Here is a 21601-nt window from a genome sequence, read left to right on the forward strand (position 1 = left end):
CAATGGAGCTATCTATGTTATAACATAAATAGACTTTAAAATCAGTATGTTGAATAAAAGAAGCCAGTCACAAAATACCACATATTGTATCACTTCATTTATATAAAATATCCTGAATATATAAATCTAAGATAAAGAAAGTAGATTAACAGTTGCCTGTGGCTGAGGTTTGAGGAGATGAGTATATAGGGAATGATTGCTAATGGGTAGATATTCTTTTGGGTGCAATTAAAATATTCTAAGATTTTGGTGATGGTTTTTAACTTCATAAAGATATTTTAAAAATTAGCTTTACCCTTTAATATGTGAATTGTATAGTCTGTGAATAATATTGCAGTAAACTTGTTATGAAGATTGAAAAAGTAACAGGTGAGCCCTGGCTAAGTGGTTCAGTTGGTTAGAGCATCATCACCTATACACCAAAAGGCTGAGGGGTCAATTCTCAGTCAGGGTACATACCTAGGTTGAGGGTTCAATTCCCAGTTGGGCACCTATGGAACAGGAGGCAACCTATTTAAAAGAATAATTGAAGGTGAGAAATGTCTCCCTCTGTGGCACAATTCCAATAGTATTCCTTGGAAATTTTTCTTGAAAAGTTGCTCTATAACAGTGGTTCTCAAACTTCCTAGTGCCGAGACCCTTTAATACAGTTCCTCATGTTGTGATGACCCCCAATTTCATTGTTACAAATTGAACATAATTAAAGCATAGTGATTAATCACAAAAACAATATGTAATTATATATGTGTTTTCCGATGGTCTTAGGCTCCCCCTGTGAAAGGGTCGTTTGACCCCCAAAGGGGTTGTGACCCACAGATTGAGAACCGCTGCTCTATAATCTGTTTCTTTAGGTCTCCTCTTGATTCTGTCATTTATACTTTAAAACCTCCAGTCTGGCTAAAATAAACACATTAAATTTCATTTTCTATAATGGAAAAAAATGACATATGCCTTGTTTTTTTCAATTACATATTTATTTTAGTTTTGTTTGTGATATTAAAATGTAAATAATATAGTCAAAGAGTAAAAGATGATACAGTCTTTTAGATGCGGAATTAGGTTCTCAGTGCACTATGTAGTTCACTCAACCTGAGTCATTTTTTATTTCCAGTACATTTTACATAATCTTTTCAGTTGCTTTATTGATTTCCTTAAACTTTTACAGGAGAAGGCAGTAAAATGCACATCAAGACATGTAGTTATCATTTCTGCTTTATGATACATAAACTCCATGACCTTTCATCATGATGCAGTGAAAAGATTACATTTTTGTGATAAACAAGAATTTAGTATTTGTAAAATTGGGCTACAAGTACCTATTTCATGTTTTGTTGTTGTTGTTGTTAAGCAAAATTGATGTAATTCATATAAAATACTTAGTGATGACCTGAATGGTGAGCCCAGGTGTTTTTCCTGGATCCTGTCTAGAGGCATGGAAGAATGAGCTCCACGGACCAAAAGATTTAAGCCAAAGGGTGGAAAATTTATTACAAGCAGATTCAGACTCCCCTCACGGGGAGGGGGGAGCAATAATGGGCTGCCCGCCTTGAGCCTTGTGGTCCAGGGGTATATATTTGCTACAAGCCTACTGTGTCTACCTGTGTCCTCACCTTTCTGATTCCCTCAATTGTTCTTGCCCAGCAATGGACCTGAACTTTCCCTGTTTCTATGTGTTCTTTCTCTGTTCCTATGCTGAGCTTTCTCTGCTCCTATGCATTTGAACACCATATTGCTGCAGGCCCTCCCTAGTTTTCCCCTGCCTCCCACTTTGAGTCCTGAAACATTTTATTATTTCTTCTTGGTTGGTTCCTGTGGTTAGGCTTGCTCAAACTGCAGTGTCTTCCCCTGCCTATGTTTTCCAGTGTACCCCTCCCCTATCTGCCTGCGTTTCAAGTTAACCCTCTCATTAATATTAGAGTTTTGCATATATAAGACAAAATATTTTTATTTTCCCTAGGAAATGTTTTTGACACTTCATTTATATTATTAATAGAACTTAACTCTCCAATTCAATTATCTCTTATGATTCTTTTCCTTTTGAAATCCACTATGTGTTGAAAGATTCAATGGAGGTATTAATACACTAAGAACATAGCTATACCAACAAAAATGAAACCATCTTTATTACCATATAATTAAATATTCATAAGTATACTTGAGAAAAACTGTACAAGAGAATTACATGAAGTATCATATGAGAAAATAAATATCACTCCCATGTTTATCTGTAATCTATTTTTACAAATTAGAAAAAATCTGAATTTATTTTAATATTGCTATAATAAATGTGTATTTAGACAAGTTTGCTTCTAATCCTTTAAAGAAAATGGAGTGTAAATTATCAGCAATTTGTAATCTGGTGCAGGTAATCTGATTAATATCTTGAATGCTATACATGAGAATTTAAATGATAAATTAAAATAAAATAACGTTGGAATGATCTGTGATATAAGCTATAATATCAATATAAGTTTATGTGTATTAAAAAATTTGACTATTTTATCTAGTTATCTATCATAAGAGGCATTTATTTTCTTCTAAATTTTACACTAATTTCATCTCACTAAAATTTGTTTTGTTGTAGAGTCAGCATAATTATATGCTATTCAACTAAAATATGAGAATAACAACATAATCAAAAGAAATTTTAACTTAATCTATACATATAAAAGACTAATATGCAAATTGTCCACTCAGGAGTTTGACCGGGAAACCAGGATCGCATGCTATGACATGCGCTGACCACCAGGGGGTGATATGTAACAAAGAAAGGCCCTGACCAGCACCCAGAAGGCCCTGATTGGCCCTGATCACTGGCTAAGCCTAGGGACCCTACCAGTGCATGGATTTCATGCACCAGGCCTCTAGTTTCTTAATAAATGGCTTTTTTTTAAAAAATGTGTCTTTATTTTTGAAAGTATTACAGATATCCCCTTTGTTTTTCTGTGTATGTTTTTTTTTTATTCCGATTGACCCCTATCCATCCTGCACCTGTCCATTCCATGCCTTCACCATACTATTGTCTATGTCCTTGGGCTATACATATCCTATCTAATAAGAGAGAAACATGGTAATTAGCCAAACGTCCGCTACCCTTCCCATTGGCTAATCACAGCGATATGCAAATTAACTGCCAGCCAAGATGGTGGCCGGCAGCCAGGCAGCTTCAAGCTAACATGAGGATTGCTTGCTTCAGTGACAGAGGACTCCAACGTTCCCTACCTGCCTTGCCAGCCTCTGAGCTTACAGTTTGAAACATTATTACAAATATAGAAGCTAAACAAAACCCCAGAAACCTGCTTTCAGACCGCCGGGATCTCAGAGCTGGAGTTGATACAGTGTTTCAATTGTAGAACTCAAACAAACCAGATACCTGCTTTCAGCAGCAGAGGCCTCAGAGCTGGAGCCAGAGCTAAAGCTGGCCCAGAATAAAAAAGAAAAAGAAAAAAAGGAGCAGTTGGGAGCTTCAGTCACCCACCAGCCTGAAAATAGCCCTCAGCCCCTCACTCAGACTGGCCAGGCCGCCCAGTGGGGACCCCCACACTGAAGGGGGTGTTACCAGCTGCAAACAGCCATCATCCCCTCACCCAGGCGGGCCAGGCACCCCAGTGGGGACCTTCACCCTGATCCAGGCCACCTTTCAGGGAAAACCAGCTGGACCCCACCCGTGCACCAGGCCTCTATCCTATATAGTAAAAGGGTAATATGCCTCCAGGCACTGGGATCAGCGGAGCTGCGAGGCCTCCCAGCACAGGGATCAGCGTGACAAGGGGCAGCGCCCAAACCCCCCAATTGCCCTGCAGTTCTGTGTGTGACAGGGGGTGGGGCCACAACCTCCCTGCTCTGTTCGTGACAGGGGAAGGCGCCCTAACCCCCTGATCAGCCGTGCTCTGTGCCTGATAGGGGGGAGCTCCCCAACACCCTGATTGCCCTGCAGCTCTGTGTGTGACAGGGTGCAGCGCCCCAACTCCCCCCTACAGGCCCTGCTCTGTGTGTGACAGGGTGCGGCGCCCCAACTCCCCCCTACAGGCCCTGCTCTGTGTGTGATGGGGTAGAGCCATAACCTCCCCATCGGCCCTACCCTGAGTGTGAGAGTGGCAGCGCCCCAACCCCCTGATCGGCCCTGCTCTGTGGGTGATAGAGGGTGGTGCCCTGACCCCTTCATCCACCCTTCTCTGTGCATGACAGGGTATGGAACCCCAACCCCCCTGATGGGCCCTGCTCTGTGCATGACAGGGGGTGGCGTCACAACCCCCTGATTGGCCCTGCTCTGTTCATGACAGTGGGTGGCACCCCAACTCCCCAATCGGCCCTACCCTGAGCATGATTGAGGGTGGCATCTCAACCTCCCAATCCGCCCTGCTCTGTGCATGACAGAGGGCTGCGCCCCACTCCCCAATCGGCCCTGCTCTAAGCCCGACCAGGGGCTGCACCTAGGGATTGGGCCTGCCCTCTGCCACCCGGGAGCAGGCCTAAGCCAGCGGGTTCCCAGACTGCGAGAGGGCACAGCCCGGGCTGAGGGACCCCCCTTGCCGGGGTCCAGCCCCAGCAGGTCCAGGGGTCCCCAAAGGTGTGGACAGAGTCGGCAAAGAAGGAATGACACGGAGACAGCGTTCAGTTGATCAGCAGCCTAGCCAGGATCTCCAGCCAGGATCTCCAGCCAAGTTCTGGTCTGGATTTCCAGGGAAGTTCTGGTTCAGGATCTCCAGCCAAGTTCTGAGTCCATGTTCTCTTGCTAGGTTCTCCAGGTTCTCCAGCCAGGTTCTGCCGCCATGTTCCCTCGCTAGGTTCTCCAGCCAGGTTCTGTCCAGGTTCTCCAGCCAGGTTCAGTCACCAGGTTCTAGTCAGGTTCTTTTGCCAATTTCTGTAGTCAGGTTCAGTCCAGGATCTTTTGCCATGTTCTCTCCAGCGAAGTTCTTCTGTCTGTAGGTTCTGTGTAGGTTCTGTCTTCTAAGTTCTGTGTGTAGGTTCTGTCTTCTTCTGTCTTCCAAGTTCTGTCTTCTTAGTTCTGTCTCTCTTCGTTCTGTCTTCTTACATCTGTATTTATACCAGTTGATTCCAATCCTATCAATCTCTATTCCAAAGGTTAGGGCGTTTCTTATCTCCATTCCAGGGAGTAAAGATTATGTCGCTTAAGCATGATTGTTCGTAGTTAAAGTGATTAATTACCCGCCTGGCACTTAGTTAAGGAGTTTCATCCCCTCCCTAACTTCAGGGAAAAATCCCTACCTGGGGAAACAACCTTTCCCAGAGACCTTGGTTAAAACACACAGCACTAAGGGGAGCAAACATATTAAGAACAGTATGCTATATATGCCAGGTCCCTTGAAACAGCAAGCATGGACCGGCTCCAGGCACCCCCTCCCCCCCAGTGCACAAATTTTTGTGCACTGGGCCTCTAGTCCTATATAATAAAATCATAGTATGCAAATTGTCCCCTCAAATGGGAGTTGTCTGGGAGTTCAACCATGGGGCGGGACCAGCCAGGGAAAGGGAGGGACTACCCGGCAGACAGCTGGCAGCCCTCAGTTGGCAGCTGCTAGGGACCCTACCAGAGCACGAATTTTGTGCACTGGGCCTCTAGTATTCATATAAATTTTCTGGTTAATCTCTCCCCACCCCTGCCTTCCCTCTGAAATTCATCAGTCTGTTCATGCTTCTATGTCTCTGAATCTATTTTGTTCATCAGTTTATTTTACTCATTAGAGTCCATATATGAGTGAGATATTTTTAATAGATACTCTTAAATCCAATGAATTTCTTATACAGACAAGCTTTTATTCACTTTTTTATCTATTATTTAACTTATGTATATATGTAAGCACTCATTAAATTAATGTATACTGATTTACTATATATCATAAACTTATCTTTTTTCATGAATATTAAAAATTCTATGAGAGCCCTGGCTGGTGTGGCATAGTTAGTTGGGCTCCTCCAGTGCACCAAAAGGTTGCTGGTTCAATTCCTAGTCCTGGTTACAGGTTCCACATTGCGGGGTGTGCATGAGACAGCTGATAGGTGTTCCTCTCTCACGTACATATTTTTCTTTCTTTCTCCCTTTCCCTTCCTCTCTCTCTAAAAAGCAATAAAAATAGAAAATAAAAAATTCTAGAAGAAAGAGGTGTTTATGTGAAAAAAAAAAATTAGAGCCATTACCTTTAAAAGTGTTATTATAGAAATTAAAGCTTTCATATTAGGACCTGGTAAGTTCTACATGAGGTTGTCAGATAAATTCTAAATGAGGCTTTTTTTTTTTTTTTAATAATTTGATGCTTTGTATAACATTTTTTTAAAATATATTTTATTGATTTTTTTACAGAGAGGAAGGGAGAGGGATAGAGAGTTAGAAACATCGACGAGAGAGATACATCGATCAGCTGCCTCCTGCACACTCCCCACTGGGGATGTGCCCGCAACCAAGGTACATGCCCTTGGCCGGAATCGAACCCGGGACCCTTGAGTCCGCAGGCTGACGCTGTATCCACTGAGCCAAACCGGTTAGGGCAATATTTTTATTTATCTCTCTATTTCATCTCTTTATTCATGTAAATTCCTTTTCCTCTCCATATTTCTCTACATTAATGTTTGTGTCAATATCTTACCTTTAATCTTATCCAATCATCCCATATAAAATGGTCGTTTTAACTGGTCAGTAATAGTTTCCCCCAGAATTTTAGATTCTTATGTACCTGTGGTTGAGATATAATCACCATAATAATTTAAACAAAAAAACAATGCCCCCAAATTAACTCCTCCATTGCTTACTGTGTATATATATATATATGTTAGTTTTTGCTACATAACGCACCACCTAAATCATAGTAAATTAAATCTTCCATCAGTTATTCCCACAGATCTGATTGAACTAGGTGTGCCTGCTTACTGCAAAACCTACTCATGCATCTAGAAGTCAGATAGGACTTAAGCCAATTAGTTAATCTAGGCTGGTATGACTAAAGCACCTTGGCATGCATGGATTGTGCAGTGGATGCAGTCGAACATGGATTCAGGCAATATGATGCAGTGTCTTAAAGAATGAAGCTCACTAATAAAACCAAGGAGAACTTGCTCTGCTTTTAATGATTACCAGGAGCCTGTAACTTTAAGTAATAAAAAATATGAATCTCCAAAATGTTCTATTAGCTTAAATTCTAAACACCTGCCCTGCTGTGGTCTCTCTCTCTCTCTCTCTCTCTCTCTCTCTCTCTCTCTCTCTCTCATATATATATATAATAAAGGGTAATATGCTAATTAGACTGAACAACTTCCAGACAACTTTCTGGACAACTTTTCAGACAAAGCCATGGCTATGGGGCCGTGGCAGAGGCAGTTAGGGGCAATAAGGCTGGCAGGAGAGAGCAGTTAGGACAAACAGGCTGGCAGGGGAGAGCAGTTAGGGGGATCAGGGCTGAGGCAACCCCGCCCCCACATGCACAAATTTCATGCACCAGGCCACCACTAGTATATATCCTATCTAATAAAAGAGAAACATGGTATTTAGCCGTATCTCCGCTACTCTTCCCATTGGCTAATCAGGGTGATATGCAAATTAACTGCCAGCCAAGATGGTGGCCGGCAGCCAGGCAGCTTGAATCGAACATGAGGCTTGCTTGCTTCAGTGACGGAGGACTCCATTGAGGGATGGAAACATGGAACAGACTGATGAATCTCAGAGGGAAGGGGGAAGAGGGAGAGCAGGAAGAGATTAACCAAAGATCTTATACGCATACTAGAGGCCCGGTGCATGGTGGGGTCCTTTGACATGGCCTGTGGGCATTGGGCAAAAACTGACTTTCTGACATCCTCTGCGGGGTTCCAGATTGCAAGAGGGCTCAGGCCAGGCTGAGGGACCCCACCCATGCACGAATTCGTGCACTGGGCCTCTAGTCCTATCTAATAAAAGGGAAATATGGTAATTAGCCGTGAGTCCACTACCCTTCCCATTGGCTAATCACGGCGATATGCAAATTAACTGCCAGCCAAGATGTCAGCTGGCAGCCAGGCAGCTTGAAGTTAACATGAGGCTTGCTTGCTTCAGTGAAGGAGGCTCGCAATGTTCGCCGCCTGCCTTGCCGGCCTCTCAGCTTGCAGTTTGAAACATTGTTACAAATATAGAAGCTAAACAAAACCCCAGAAACCTGCTTTCAGCCCCCTGGGATCTCAGAGCTGGAGTTGATACAGTGTTTCGATTATAGAACCCAAACAAACCAGATACCTGCTTTCAGCAGCGGAGGTCTCATAGCTGGAGCCAAGCCTCAGAGCTAAAGCTGGCCCAGAATAAAAAAAAAAAGAAACACAGGAGCAGTTGGGAGCTTCAGTCCCAGCCTGAAAACAGCCCCTCAGCCCCTCACCCAGACTGGCCAGGCACCCCAGTGTGGACCCGCACCCTGAAGGGTGTGTGACCAGCTGCAAACAGCCATCATCCCCTCACCCAGGCTGGCCAGGCATCCCAGTAGGGACCCTCACCCTGATCCAGGACACCCTTCAGGGCAAACCAGCCGGGCCCTATCCATGCACCAGGCCTCTATCCTATATAGTAAATGGGTAATATGCCTCCCAACACCGGGATCAGCGGAGCCACAAGGCCTCCCGGCACCGGGATCAGCATGACAGGGGACAGCACCCAAACCCCCTGATTGCCCTGAGGCTCTGTGTGTGACAGGGGGCGGGGCCACAACCTCCTTATCTGCCCTGCTCTGTTCCTGATGGGGAAGGCGCACCAACCCCCTGATCGGCCCTGCTCTGTGCCTAATAGGGGGGAGCTCCCCAACCCCCTGATAGCCCTGCGGCTCTGTGTGTGACCTGGTGTGGCGCCCCAACCCCGCCCCCCCACGGGCCCTGCTCTGTGAGTGATGGGGTAGAGCCATAACCTCCCCATCGGCCCTGCCCTAAGTGTGACAGGGTGCGGTGCCCCAACTCCCCTGTCGGCCCTACTCTGTGAGTGACAGGGGGAGCTCCTCAAGCCCCTGATTGGCCCTGCTCTGTGCATGACAGGGGCAGTGCCCCAACTCCCCAATCAGCCCTGCTCTGAGCCCAACCAGGGGCTGCACCTAGGGATTGGGCCTGCCCTCTGCCACCCGGGAGCAGGCCTAAGCCAGCAGGTCGTTATCTCCCGAGGGGTCCCAGACTGCGAGAGGGCACAGGCCGGGCTGAGGGACTCCCCAGTCCACCCCCCCCCGAGTCCACAAATTTTTGTGCACCGGGCCTCTAGTATATGTATATAAAAGGCTAAGTGACTGACTGTCCTACTATCTGATCATCTGACTTACTGACCAGCTGGTACATATGATGTACACTGACAATTTAAAAATAAACATTGACTTGATCATGCATCATACATGTAAAGCTTTTGCTGGCACCAATTGCCTGCATCTGTCTCAATCTGTCATTGTCAATCATGAATTTGTTTTTGTTGACATTCTGAAGCTGAAAAAATGCGATAGCATCAACAGAATATTTCTGACGACCAGTAATAAATCTCAAGGACAAACTCAAGACAGAGTAGGGATATTCCTACCTGAACCCGTTTTTGGACATGGTCAGTTACATGTTGCTTTCTCTCGAGTTCAAAAAGCAGGTGACATTGAAGTTAAAGTTGTAAATATTTCATCAGAATGGAAATTGGTCAAGCATTCTGAAAATGTTTTTACTCTTAATGTGGTATACAGGGAGATATTAGAATAAGTTTAATCACTGCATCAGTCATTGTTTTCATCACTGTTGTTTTTATATCATGTCTTTATTGTTGTTATATTATGTTGTTATTGTTTATTTATTAATCAATTTATATATTATTATCATATACATTTTACTAATTTGTTTTCATTTCTGACACTTGTATTATAGAGAAAGGGCAAATAGCGATATTAAAATATTTATTCTAAATAATTTCCTTTCAATGTGCATGAACCCATGTACCAGGCCACTAGTAAGTTATAAGTTTCAGGCAAGGTTTTCTACTCCTCTGGTACTTAATCAGAACAACTTGATAAATAAATTATGCCAGTTAAAACTCTTAAAAAAAAGCTAACAAAGAAAAAAGTGTCTGGGTATCAGCAGCGCTGGGGATCAGCAAGATTAGAGTCTTGTCTCTTGGAGGAAATAATACAACAGGTGAGACAGAGACCAATGGCAGTAAGTGACAGAGTTTTATTATAAGTTAAAGTACATCTGAGGGAGGTTCAGATCGAGAGCTACTGGGAGGTTCAAGTACTTCGAATGGGGACAGACAGAGAGAGAGAAACATCAATGTGAGAAAGATGCATCAACTGGTTGCTTCCCACATGTGTCTCAACCAGGGTCTGGAATGGAGACTGCAACCTAGGTACACACCCTTGACCAGTAGCAAACCTGGTACCCTTCAATCTGTTGGCCAACACTCCATCCACTGAGCCTGGGCTCATGTTTAGTCTTAATCCTTTTGTACCATTCCTCTTACCTGCTGGGCTTTCTAGAATTTTGTTTGCCTGCAGGTGTCTTGTAAGATCTGCCCTTTTGGTTCTGGGAGTCATTTTAACTACATTTCTTTCTCCCTGTTTTTGTCTAACTGTGATGATTGTTTTTAACTCCCTGCCACTCTGTTTTATTCATGCATGATCATCGTCCTGTCCCTGTTCTGCTCATATCTATCTAACTGCCTATTCTAACATGGGGGTCACAAGAGGAGTTTCAGTCCTTAGACAACAAATAACAAATTCAATTGATCTTATCTTGGCCAAGATTCGGTAAAAAGACTTGTAAGCATCCCCAGAGATCAATATACTTTTTTCAGACGCTCTGTAAATCACTTATATCGACTGAATGTAATCGCTAGCCACATGTGGCTATTGAACACTTCACATGTGGCTGGTGGAAGTGCAGAATTAAATATTATTTACTTTATATTTAATATAAATTAACATAAAGTTAATTAGCCACATGTGGGTAATGGCTACAATACTGCTGGATAGCAAAATCTGATCATTTGCAATATAATGGCTATATATATATATATATATATATATATATATATATATATATATATGGCTGTATATACATATATATATATTTCCTCCAAATATAAATACATACACACACATATAAAATACACATATATATTAGTACATATGCAAACAAAACAAATAAACCTCTAAAACTTCAAATGTTTTACTGTATTATTAAAACGTATGTTTGAAGGAGAATACCAAAGATCATTTCTTAATGATCTCAGTTTAAGCTTTGTCTCTATTCCATGTACTGTTATATGATTGTTTCTCTTATCTAAAGAGATATTATATATATATATGTATATATATATATATATATATGTATAGATATCACATAATAACAGACAAACATGTAAATTGACTGTCCCTCCACTACACTCACCAGACAATCAGGAGAGTATGCAAATTAACTCAACAAATATGGCAGTTAATTTGCATATATAGGCGCGAAGTGGCGGAGTGAAGACTGAAGGCTCTGACCAGAGCAGCAAAAACTGAAGGTTCCAGCCGGAGGAGTGAAGGCTTGGGTCCTGGGTGCCGGAGGAAAACTGGTGCCGGCAGCCAGGGGAAGGGAAGGCCTATTGCACAAATCCCTTCAGGCCTGTTTGCCTCCAACTGCACTCCCCTGCAGGCCTGGTCGCCCCTAACTGCCCTCCTCTGCCGACCTGGTTGCTTCTAACTGCCATCCCCTGCAGGCCTGATTCCTCTCAACTGTCCTCCCCTGCTGGCCTGATCTCCCACAACTGCCCTCCCCTGCCGGCCATCTTGTGGTGCCATCTTGTGTCCACATGGGGGTGGCCATGTTTGACCACATGGGGGCAGCTATCTTGTGTATTGGAGTTTTGGTCAATTTGCATATTACCTTTTTATTATATAGGATATATAACTTTTGGAGATTCTATCTGAAAAGCTGCATATGTTTATATTTGGAGTGGGTCATAAGTTTGTTTATTTTTTACTTATTTAAATATGTCCTTATTTGACAACATTAACAATTTTTCTAAGCATTGATACTTAAATATAAATCCATTCTATTCCTATAGACTCTCCTCTGACTCTTGGCTCAGAATTTTTAATATAAATCATTCATGAAGTTTGTTGTTTTTTTTGTTTTTTTAAATCAGCTAAGGATATGTTTTTATTGATTTTAGAAGAGATGAAGGGGAGAGAGATAAACATCATTGTGAGAGAAAAACATCAATTGGTTGGTTCCCTGACTTACCCTGACTGGGGATTCAACCTGAAAACTAGGTATGTGCCCTAACCAAGAATCCAACCCAACCTTTTTGGTGTAAGGGATGACACTCCAACCAACAGCCATTCAGCCAGGGCTCTTGATCATTTATTGTTCAATTTGTAGAACAGAGAAAGCAAAAGGATAACACCAAAATACAAATAGTCTGTATTGTCAAATTAGGTATTAGTTTTAAAAGTTTCAGTTTACTAAGCATTCTAGCACAAATTTGTTCATAATCATGTTTAAATTTGTAAATTATTTTACTTCCTTTCACTATTGACATTTGAACTTTATTAGAGGTATTAACAGATTGGGTGAATATAATCATTAATTTATTGTTAAATAACTATTTCTTTCTCAGGTCAATTAGCTTATATAAGATGAATATCTTTTGGAGGTTTAATTAAATCTCTAAATCCGTTTGATCATCAAAGGCAGTATTATCAAAGGTTCTGTTGAGATAAGTCAAATTAATCTTACCAATTACACCAGCACTGCACCAACTGCAGTTACATTCTTGATATATTTATATTATTAAAAAATTAAGTCGGTTAGAATTAAATATAGTATGTTAGCAGACTTCCTGATATAAACAACTTTCATTCATATACCAAATGCTAACTTACATTAAGTTGTAAATTAAGGGGGAAAAAATAGCAGTTAATTCTAGCTTCCAAATTTATTTAGGCATAGCTGTATGGCTTTTTCCCCCCTCATAGTTCCATAGTTTCCCCCCTCATAGTTCCTTGCTATATGGTTAACAATCAACACCAAGTAAATCTTAGTTTTGCTCATGCCTGAAAGCTTCTCAGAGGCCCTGTTGGTGAACATTGGAGCTATATTCAATAGAAATTGATCCCATGCTGACACAGGCTTTTGTTTCAGTTATTTTTTACCTTGATTTCCTGCCCCCCCCGCCCGACACACACACACACACACACACACACAGAACTTGCTTTTACATGCAAATTGTTTTCCCGAATCAATTAATTTTTGATAAGTCTTCCTATATAATAAAGAAATAATATGCAAATTGACCCTCATGCCCTTGCGTCACAAGATGGCCACTCCCACATCATCACAAGATGGCCACCCCCATGTTGTGATAAGATGGCTGGCAGGGGAGGGCACTTGGGGCAACCAGGTCTGCAGGGGAGGGCAGTTGGGGCCAATCGGGTTGGCAGAGGAGCAGTTAGGTGTCAATCAGGTCATCAGGGGAGCCTGATCATAGGGGGTGATCAGGCTGGCAGGCAGAAGCGGTTAGGGGCAATCAGGCAGGCAGGCAGGCAAGTGGTTAGGAGCCAGCAGTCCTGGGTTATGAGAGGGATGTCTGACTGCCAGTTTAGGCCCAATCCTGCGTGATCAGGCCTAAACCGGCAGTCGGACATCCCCCAAGGGATCCCAGATTGGAGAGGATGCTGGCTGGACTGAGGGATACCCCCCAACTCAGTGCACGTATTTTATGCACCGGGCCTCTAGTCATTTATAAGCTGCCAAGTATTAATGATAAGGTTGAAAATTTTGCATTCTGTAGTTGTAACTATAAGCAACTCTGAATTTCACAATTATTTAATAATGTTTTTAGCACTGTTATTTATATGGCTAAGTGCTTTTGAAGTTGTTTTGCATTTATCAGGTGTCAGAACACATTTCAAAAATAATGAGGGACAAGTTAGAAAAGAGTATTAAATACCAGCGACTGCTGTTATCACCTTATTAACACTAAATAATAAAACAATTTCTAACCATATACTAAGTCATAAAAGACAAAGAAAAATATTATAAAAGCTAAAATAATGAATCTAAATAAAAGCTAAAATAATAATAAGGAAAATAATTGACAGTAACCAAGTAGTAGATAAACACAAGTAAAAATAAAAGTGACAATGTAGCAGAGGCATAGTTGGTTTAAAATTTTAGATTTTACATTTGTTTTTGCCAAGATTTTAAAGGTCTAATTTAAAATCCTCTTAAAACAATTACATTAATAAATCAAGCTATTAGGACTGGATCTTTTCAGACACTATATTTCTAAATTTATCTAAAAATATGCTTCATTAACAGAATAATTATTGAATATTTTAAAATGTAAAAACATATTTGATTTATATATCATAATTAATTTTTTAGTTATAACTGGTTTGGTGTTAGCTATTATCTAAATAATGAGGGTGATTAACAAAGTCAATAGAGAATAGACATCTTGATTTTTATAGTTAATTTTATGTGTCAACTTGGGTAAGCCATGGTACCCAGAGATTTGATCAAATCTAGATGTTTCTAGATAAGTCATTTTTAGATTTTATTAACATTTAAAATGGTAGATTGAGTACAGCAAAGCATCCTTTATAATGTAGGTGGACCTCATTTAATTAGTTGAAATTCTTAATAGAAAAAGACTGACTTTCATGGAAGAAGAAAGAATTCTGCAAGTGGATCACTTTTGGACTCAACATGCAACTCTTCCCTGGGTTTGCAGTCTCCTGGCCTACTCTGCATATTTTGGACTTGCCAAGACTCTAAAATCATGTGTGCCAATTCCTTTAAATAAATAATAAATAATGAACTGGAGAGAAAGCGGGTGTGGGGGGGTGTAGAAGTTGCTTTGGAGTTTAATAATGGATAGAAAATAGAAGATTTTTGAGGTGCATGTTAGTAAAACCTAGATTTCATTGAAGAGACTCTGTAGAAATATGGATGCTTGATTTGTTTCTGATGAGGCTTCAGAGGGAAAGAGGACTATGCTATTGAACACTGGAGGAAAGAGGAGCTTTATTATAAAGTGGGGAAGACCTTGTGTTATAGTTTTTTGTGGGTCATAGAACTGGTAAGTGATTAACTTGGATATTTAGCTGAGGAAATTCCTTTGCACAATGTTGAAGGCACTACCTAATTTTTCCTTTTGCTTATATAAGTATACTAACTAGTACATAGGCAGAGAAACATACATTGAAGAAGAAATTTTTAAGCATAAAGTAACCAGAACTTGAAGATTTGGAAAATTCTCAACCTACCCATATTGTAAAAAATAGAAAGCATGTTCTACACAGAACATCAATGGTGTGGCTGGGGAAAAAATGGCTATAAAGAGATTATAGATGTAACACATGGATCCAATCAATCATTACCGTAGAAGTGCTTCTACTGAAGAGGACAGAGACAGGAAAAAGTGAAGAAAGGCTATTGAGTTTCTAAGATTCTACAGGACAGGCCAATAGAGCTGTCTTTAAACATGTTATCTTTCATTAAAAAAAAAAAAAAGATACCAAAGGCAGTTACTCCACTGCCATGATGGACTTAGAGGAACAGATGTAGGGGACAGGCCTGTCTTCCTCTTGGTTCCTAGGGCAGAGCTTTCATTCACGACCCTATGGTAGGGCTACTTCCCAGTGCCATAGGGACCACACTTCTACCTATGGCAGGGGAAGTAAGGCTACCATCCCTGCTGGTGGAGAAGACAATGTTGTTACCCATGTGGGTCTGGAGGACAGAGCATTAAATCAAAGAGGATTATTCACAAGCTGTAAAATGTAATGGAATTTGGCCCTGGACAGTTAGGTTTGTTAGGCCTGTTGGTTAGAGCCTGGTAGGCCAAGGTTGCAGGTTCGATCCCTAGTCAGGGCACATGCAATAAGCAACCAAGGAATATATAAGCAAGTAGAATCAATCTCTCTCTCTCTCTCTCTCTCTCTCTCTCTAAATAATAAATAAATTAAATTAATGGAATTTACCCTGTTAGGATTCCAATTTGCTTGGGAGTCTATGACCCTTTTTTTCTTTCCAATTTCTTTCTTTTGGAATGGAAATATCTACCCTATGCCTGTCTATTCTATTTTTGAAATCTAGTTTTTGCTGGTCTCACAGATTCACAGGTGACGAAGAATTGTCCCAGGATGAATCATACTTCAAGGCTCAATTATACCTGACTTAGATATTAAAATGGTATTTTACACTTAGAATTGATGCTTGAATTGATTAGGAATTTGGGGATTATTGGGTGAGGTGAATACATATTACGTACAAGAAGGATATGAATTTTGTGGGGCAAAAGGTGGAAGCGTATGGGGCCAAAATGTTTATCCCAGAAATTGATATGTTGAACCTCTTCAAGAATACAACTAAAAGATGGAACGGACATCATCCAGAACCACAGGAAGGCTGGCTGAGTGGAAATTCTACAACTAGAAGGAAAGAGAAAAGCATACCGAGACTCAGAGGAGGTGCGGTGCGGAAGTAAAGTACAGAGGTATGGAGGCGCACGCGGAGAGGGCTGGCGGCTGAGGACATGGTTGTCTTTTTCAATCAGGAGGGAGTCTCAAGCTCTGAGATCCAGTTCCGGGCGAGTCTCTGGGGACCCAGACTCATATGGGAGAAACTGGACAGTCTGGCATCGGTCGGAACTCAAAGGCAGCTTTCTCTCGGAGGTGCTTGCAGCGATTGCCGGGACACTGAGAAGCTGGGCCTCTGAGAGCAGCCATAGATGCTTGCTCCACCCTGTTGATCCCCTGGGACCCCTGCCCAGCCCAAACTGTGTGCCAGCTTTTGCATATGAAAGGCCTGGCCCTTTGCAATCTGAAAATTACCTAACAAACTTGCAGCTGGCCCAAGGCCCCAGGGGAACTCACATTGCTTCACAGCTGAGCTCCTGCTGGGTAGCCTCAGGCAGAGGCTAGATTAGCATCTCCCTAGAGATCCAGGAGCCAGTGTGCCCAGTGCTCAGAGTGGGACCATTGCAGCTCCTAAGATCCATAAAGGACACACTCAGTGGGCAGACTCAGTGAGCACCAAAGCCCCACTGAAGCAAGTCTTGCCCTGGAGGGGTGTCTCCAGCACAGAAGTTCTCCCACTGCAGACACAGCTGATTCTCACAGCCAATTGGCCTGGAGGTCAATTCCTCCCAGTGATACCTACAACAATCTAGGCTTCACTACAACAAGACTGTACACAAAGACCACAAGGGGGTGCACCAAGAGTGTCCACCTCAGGTAATTGGGGAGGCTGAGCCACTGTGCCCTATAGGACATCTAGCACAGAAAGCCAATCTATCAACACAGGGAAGCATAAAAAATGTGGAGACAAAGAAACAGGACACAAATGACAGAAATGGAGGAAAGCCCACTACTGGATATATAGCTCAAAACCACACTTTTAAGGTTTTTCAAGAATTTCCTAGAAATCGCTGATAAATTTAGTGAGACCCTCAAAAAGTCTGGTGAGACCACAGATAAATGTAGTGAGACCCTCGAGGTTATGAAAAAGGACCAAATAGAAATTAAGCATACACTGACTGAAATAAAGGATATTATGCAGAGTTCCAACAGCAGACTAGAGGATCACAAGAATCAAGTCAAAGATTTGAAATAAGAATGAGCAAAAAACACTCAAACGGAAAAGCAAAATGAAAAAAGAATCCAAAAATACGAAGATAGTGTAAGGAGCCTCTGGGACAGCTTCAAGCGTACCAACATCCGAATTATAGGGGTGTCAGAAGAAGAGAGAGAGCAAGATATTGAAAACCTATTTGAAGAAATAATGACAGAAAACTTCCCCCACCTGGTGAAAGAAATAGACTTACAAGTCCAGGAAGCACAGAGAAGCCCAAACAAAAAGAATCCAAAGAGGACCACACCAAGACACATCCTAATTAAAATGCCAAGAGCAAAAAACAAAGAGAGAATCTTAAAAGCAGCAAGAGAAAAACAGTTACCTACAAGGGAGTACCCATAAGACTGTCAGCTGATCTCTCAACAGAAACTTTGCAGGCCAGAAGGGACTGGCAAGAAATATTCAAAGTGATGAATGCCAAGAACCTACAACCAAGATTACTTTATCCAGCAAAGCTATCATTCAGAACTGAAGGTCAGATAAAGAGCTTCACAATTAAGGAAAAGTTAAAGGAATTCATCACCACCAAACTAGTACTATATGAAATGCTGAAAGGTATCCTTTAAGAAGAGAAAGAAGAAGAAAATGGTAAAAATACAAATTATGAACAACAAATACACATCTATCAACAAGTGAATCTAAGAATCAAGTGAATAAATAATCTGATGAACAGAATAAACTGGTGATTATAATAGAATCAGGGGCATAGAAAGGGAGTGGACTGACTATTGGGGGGGGGAGGGGGGAGGGGGATGCGGGAAGAGACTGGACAAAAGTCGTGCACCTATGGATGAGGACAGTGGGGGGGGGGGGTGAGGGCGGAGGGTGGGGAGGGAACAGGGTGGAGGGGAGCTATGCGGGGGGTGGGGGGAAAGTGTGGAGGAAAGGGGCCACATGCTGACCCGACAAGCTCAGGAGAGGCCTGCATGGCAGTCTTGCAAACTCGGAGACCTAGTAACCACAAAGGATGGTCTGAAATTAAACTTTAACTAAAAGCAGTTATGGTGGGCAGTTATGTCCTGGGCCAGTATCTTCACCGACAAGTTCAACCTTTACCTTAACTGAGCCTATCTGTTTTTTTGCATCTGTGATAACATACTCTTGAAATGTCTGGGTCACTTGTGACTTCCCTTTATCTGGAGCCCCTGGGGCACAACCAAATGTGCTGGGCCCCAGGACAGATACCACAAATTCCTTCATCATCATGTTAATTATTCCTGCACCCACCTAAGTATGTGTCCATCATTTTACTTTTTATACAATTCCAGGCATTTCCCCACTTTGCTTTATCCCTCCTCCTTAATCTATCACCAATGAATTTCATGTAACCCACCTATGTTCCTCCTTTGATTGAAATGTATAAATACAAATGTAACCCCGCCATTCTCCGGAGCATTATCTCAATTCGTTGAGGTTCTGCTTCCCGGCATATGTCGACAGTTTGGCTCAAATAAACTCACCAAAAATTCTTTACAGGTTTCAATGGTTTTTTACATTAACAACTGTAATAATCTGAACAATAAAGACTTAATTAAGAAAAAAAAGACAAATGATACCATTCTCATTTTGTCTGTTTACATGTTACAGAATGGACAGGAAATAAATTTGTCTCTTAAATTTGAGAAATAAATTGCTTAAATGATGAAAGAAAAATAAATAAATAAAAATATAACATTGGAATGTGATAACTATCATGCTGGAGGCAAGCCCAAGGTGCTTTCCCCCCCAAAAAAAACCTTTATAATCCTTTAAAAAATATTTTTATTGTTAAAAGTATTATATATGTCCGCTTCCCCGCCCCCCCAATTAAACCCCTCCAGCCTTCCCCCACCTGCCCCCACAGGCTTTCACCACCTAATTGTCCATGTCCATGGGTTATGCATATTTATTTATTTATTTATTTATTTATTTATTTATTTATTTATTGTCTTTGGTTGCTTATCTCCCCTGCCTTCCCTCTGAGATTTTGCACTCTGTTCCATACTTCCATGTCTCTGGATCCTCTCTGTTCATCAGTTTATTTTGTTAATTATATTCCACATATGAGTGAAATAATGTGATAATTGCCTTTCTCTGACTGCTTATTTCACTCAGCCTGATACTCTCCAGGTCCCTCCATCCTACCTCAAAGGTTAAGAGATTATTCTTTTTTACTGCTGCACAGTATTCCATAGTATAAATGTACCACAGATGTTTTAGCAACTCATCTACTGATAGGCACTTAAGCTCAAGGTGCTTTGTAAATACCAGGGAGAGGCACTTGGCAAGTCCTGGGGCTTCACAGGATGCTTCCTGACCAAGATCATGTGCCATTAGTAGGTGAGGCCCAGGACAATGGTAGAGGTTTGGGTGGTGAGTGGAGTGGGAGAGCTATGTAAACAGATAGAACAGCACACGGGAAAAGGATCAGAGATAGTGTAATGGGACAATCAAGGGGTCTGAGATGCCTGTCACTACTTGAGCCACTTCAGCAGAGACAGGGTTGAATCATATATGAGTGTTTGTTCCTATACTGCCAACAGCATGGGAGAGCAGCAGGTCATCCACAAAAATCTGCTTTGCAGCCCCCTATAAGCCAGCTGCTTATCTGTGGTAAAACAAAGATTACATGGGGAAGTAGGTATTACAGGCAGGGAGAAGTAGGAGGCTGGGGTGGGAATCCATTGTTTGGGCAACAAGGTTGTTAATCTTTTCATGATAATAGGCTGTTCTTGAAGGAGAATGGACCACATTCCAAGGCTGACTCCCTGGTCCAAGATTGACCCCCAGGTTCTGGGGGCATACAACTCTTAGCCAGGTCAGAATGTCCTTTCTTGAACCAACACAAGGCAATCATGGTTAACAGAGCACAATTAATATTTCCCATAACCATAACTAATCCCCCAATATTCTATTTTTTTCCCCCCTCTAATCATAGCAGCAGCCTCTGTCTCTCCTTTGATCTATTGGCCTGCCTTTGACTTTCCTACACAGATTTCTTCCTAGGGCAGTGGTGTCCCTGGCTCTCTCAATCCTGGGAGAGAAAAGATGATTGTACTTCTTCACTAGCCAATCAAACCCTCCTAACGCCATACACCAGCTGCACTCACATTCCTAGGTTCTCCTTGACCCACCAGACACACATGTACCCTTGGAGACCGTCCATCAATACAGGATCCTAAAAGAAGAGTCTTTACACCCATTACCCAGTTACATACCAATAATAATATTGGGCTATTCTTCAAAGGAGGGATTGAGAATATTTTAGTGTTTAAATGATGGAAGTCAGTGTCTGTGGCAGATGGAATTTACACCTCTCTATCAAATAAACCACCCTAAATGCTTATTCCTGACAAAAGGCAAATCAAATTCCTCCCAGGGCACTAAGAGGACCCTCCATAGGTCAGAGTGTTTCTCTGGTAGGAATCCAGAAAAGTGGAGAGAAGAAATCTAGCTGCTATTTAATATAGTAAATATATTTATATTTTTATAAATATAAATATAATATAGTAAATACACTTACTATATTAAATATACTTACTATATTTAAATATATTTTAATATATTTAAAATCTAGCTGCTATTCCATTCTCTAACATGAGAATGGAAGCCTATCTGAATTTGCAGGGCCAGTCTCAGGCCATAGGAATATTATGTTCATAGTGGGCAGATCCTGTGAACTTTTTTTTTGAGGGCATCCATTCACTCAAGGAACTAGCAAGGTAGTCACTTGAAAGTGAAGAACTGAGGTCAACTGAAAATGAAGAACTCAAGTCCATCCTTGCTCACATGTAGGAGGAGCCCATTCCTACCAGGGGCCTGAGAGATTTGGCAGAGGCTGGGTGAAGGCTGAGCGTAGAAGAGATTTCCCTTATGGAGTTCAAGGTCAAGTCAACCTACAGTCAATAGCTCCGCTCTGAATTATAATAAAATACCACTCAACACTTAGTAGGATCGCTATATTTAAAAAAAAACAAAAAACATTCATGAGAATGTTTAAAAATTGGACCCC

This window comes from Myotis myotis, unplaced genomic scaffold (genome assembly GCF_014108235.1).
Source record: "Myotis myotis isolate mMyoMyo1 unplaced genomic scaffold, mMyoMyo1.p scaffold_m19_p_3, whole genome shotgun sequence".
In the NCBI taxonomy this organism is placed as follows: Eukaryota; Metazoa; Chordata; class Mammalia; order Chiroptera; family Vespertilionidae; genus Myotis; species Myotis myotis.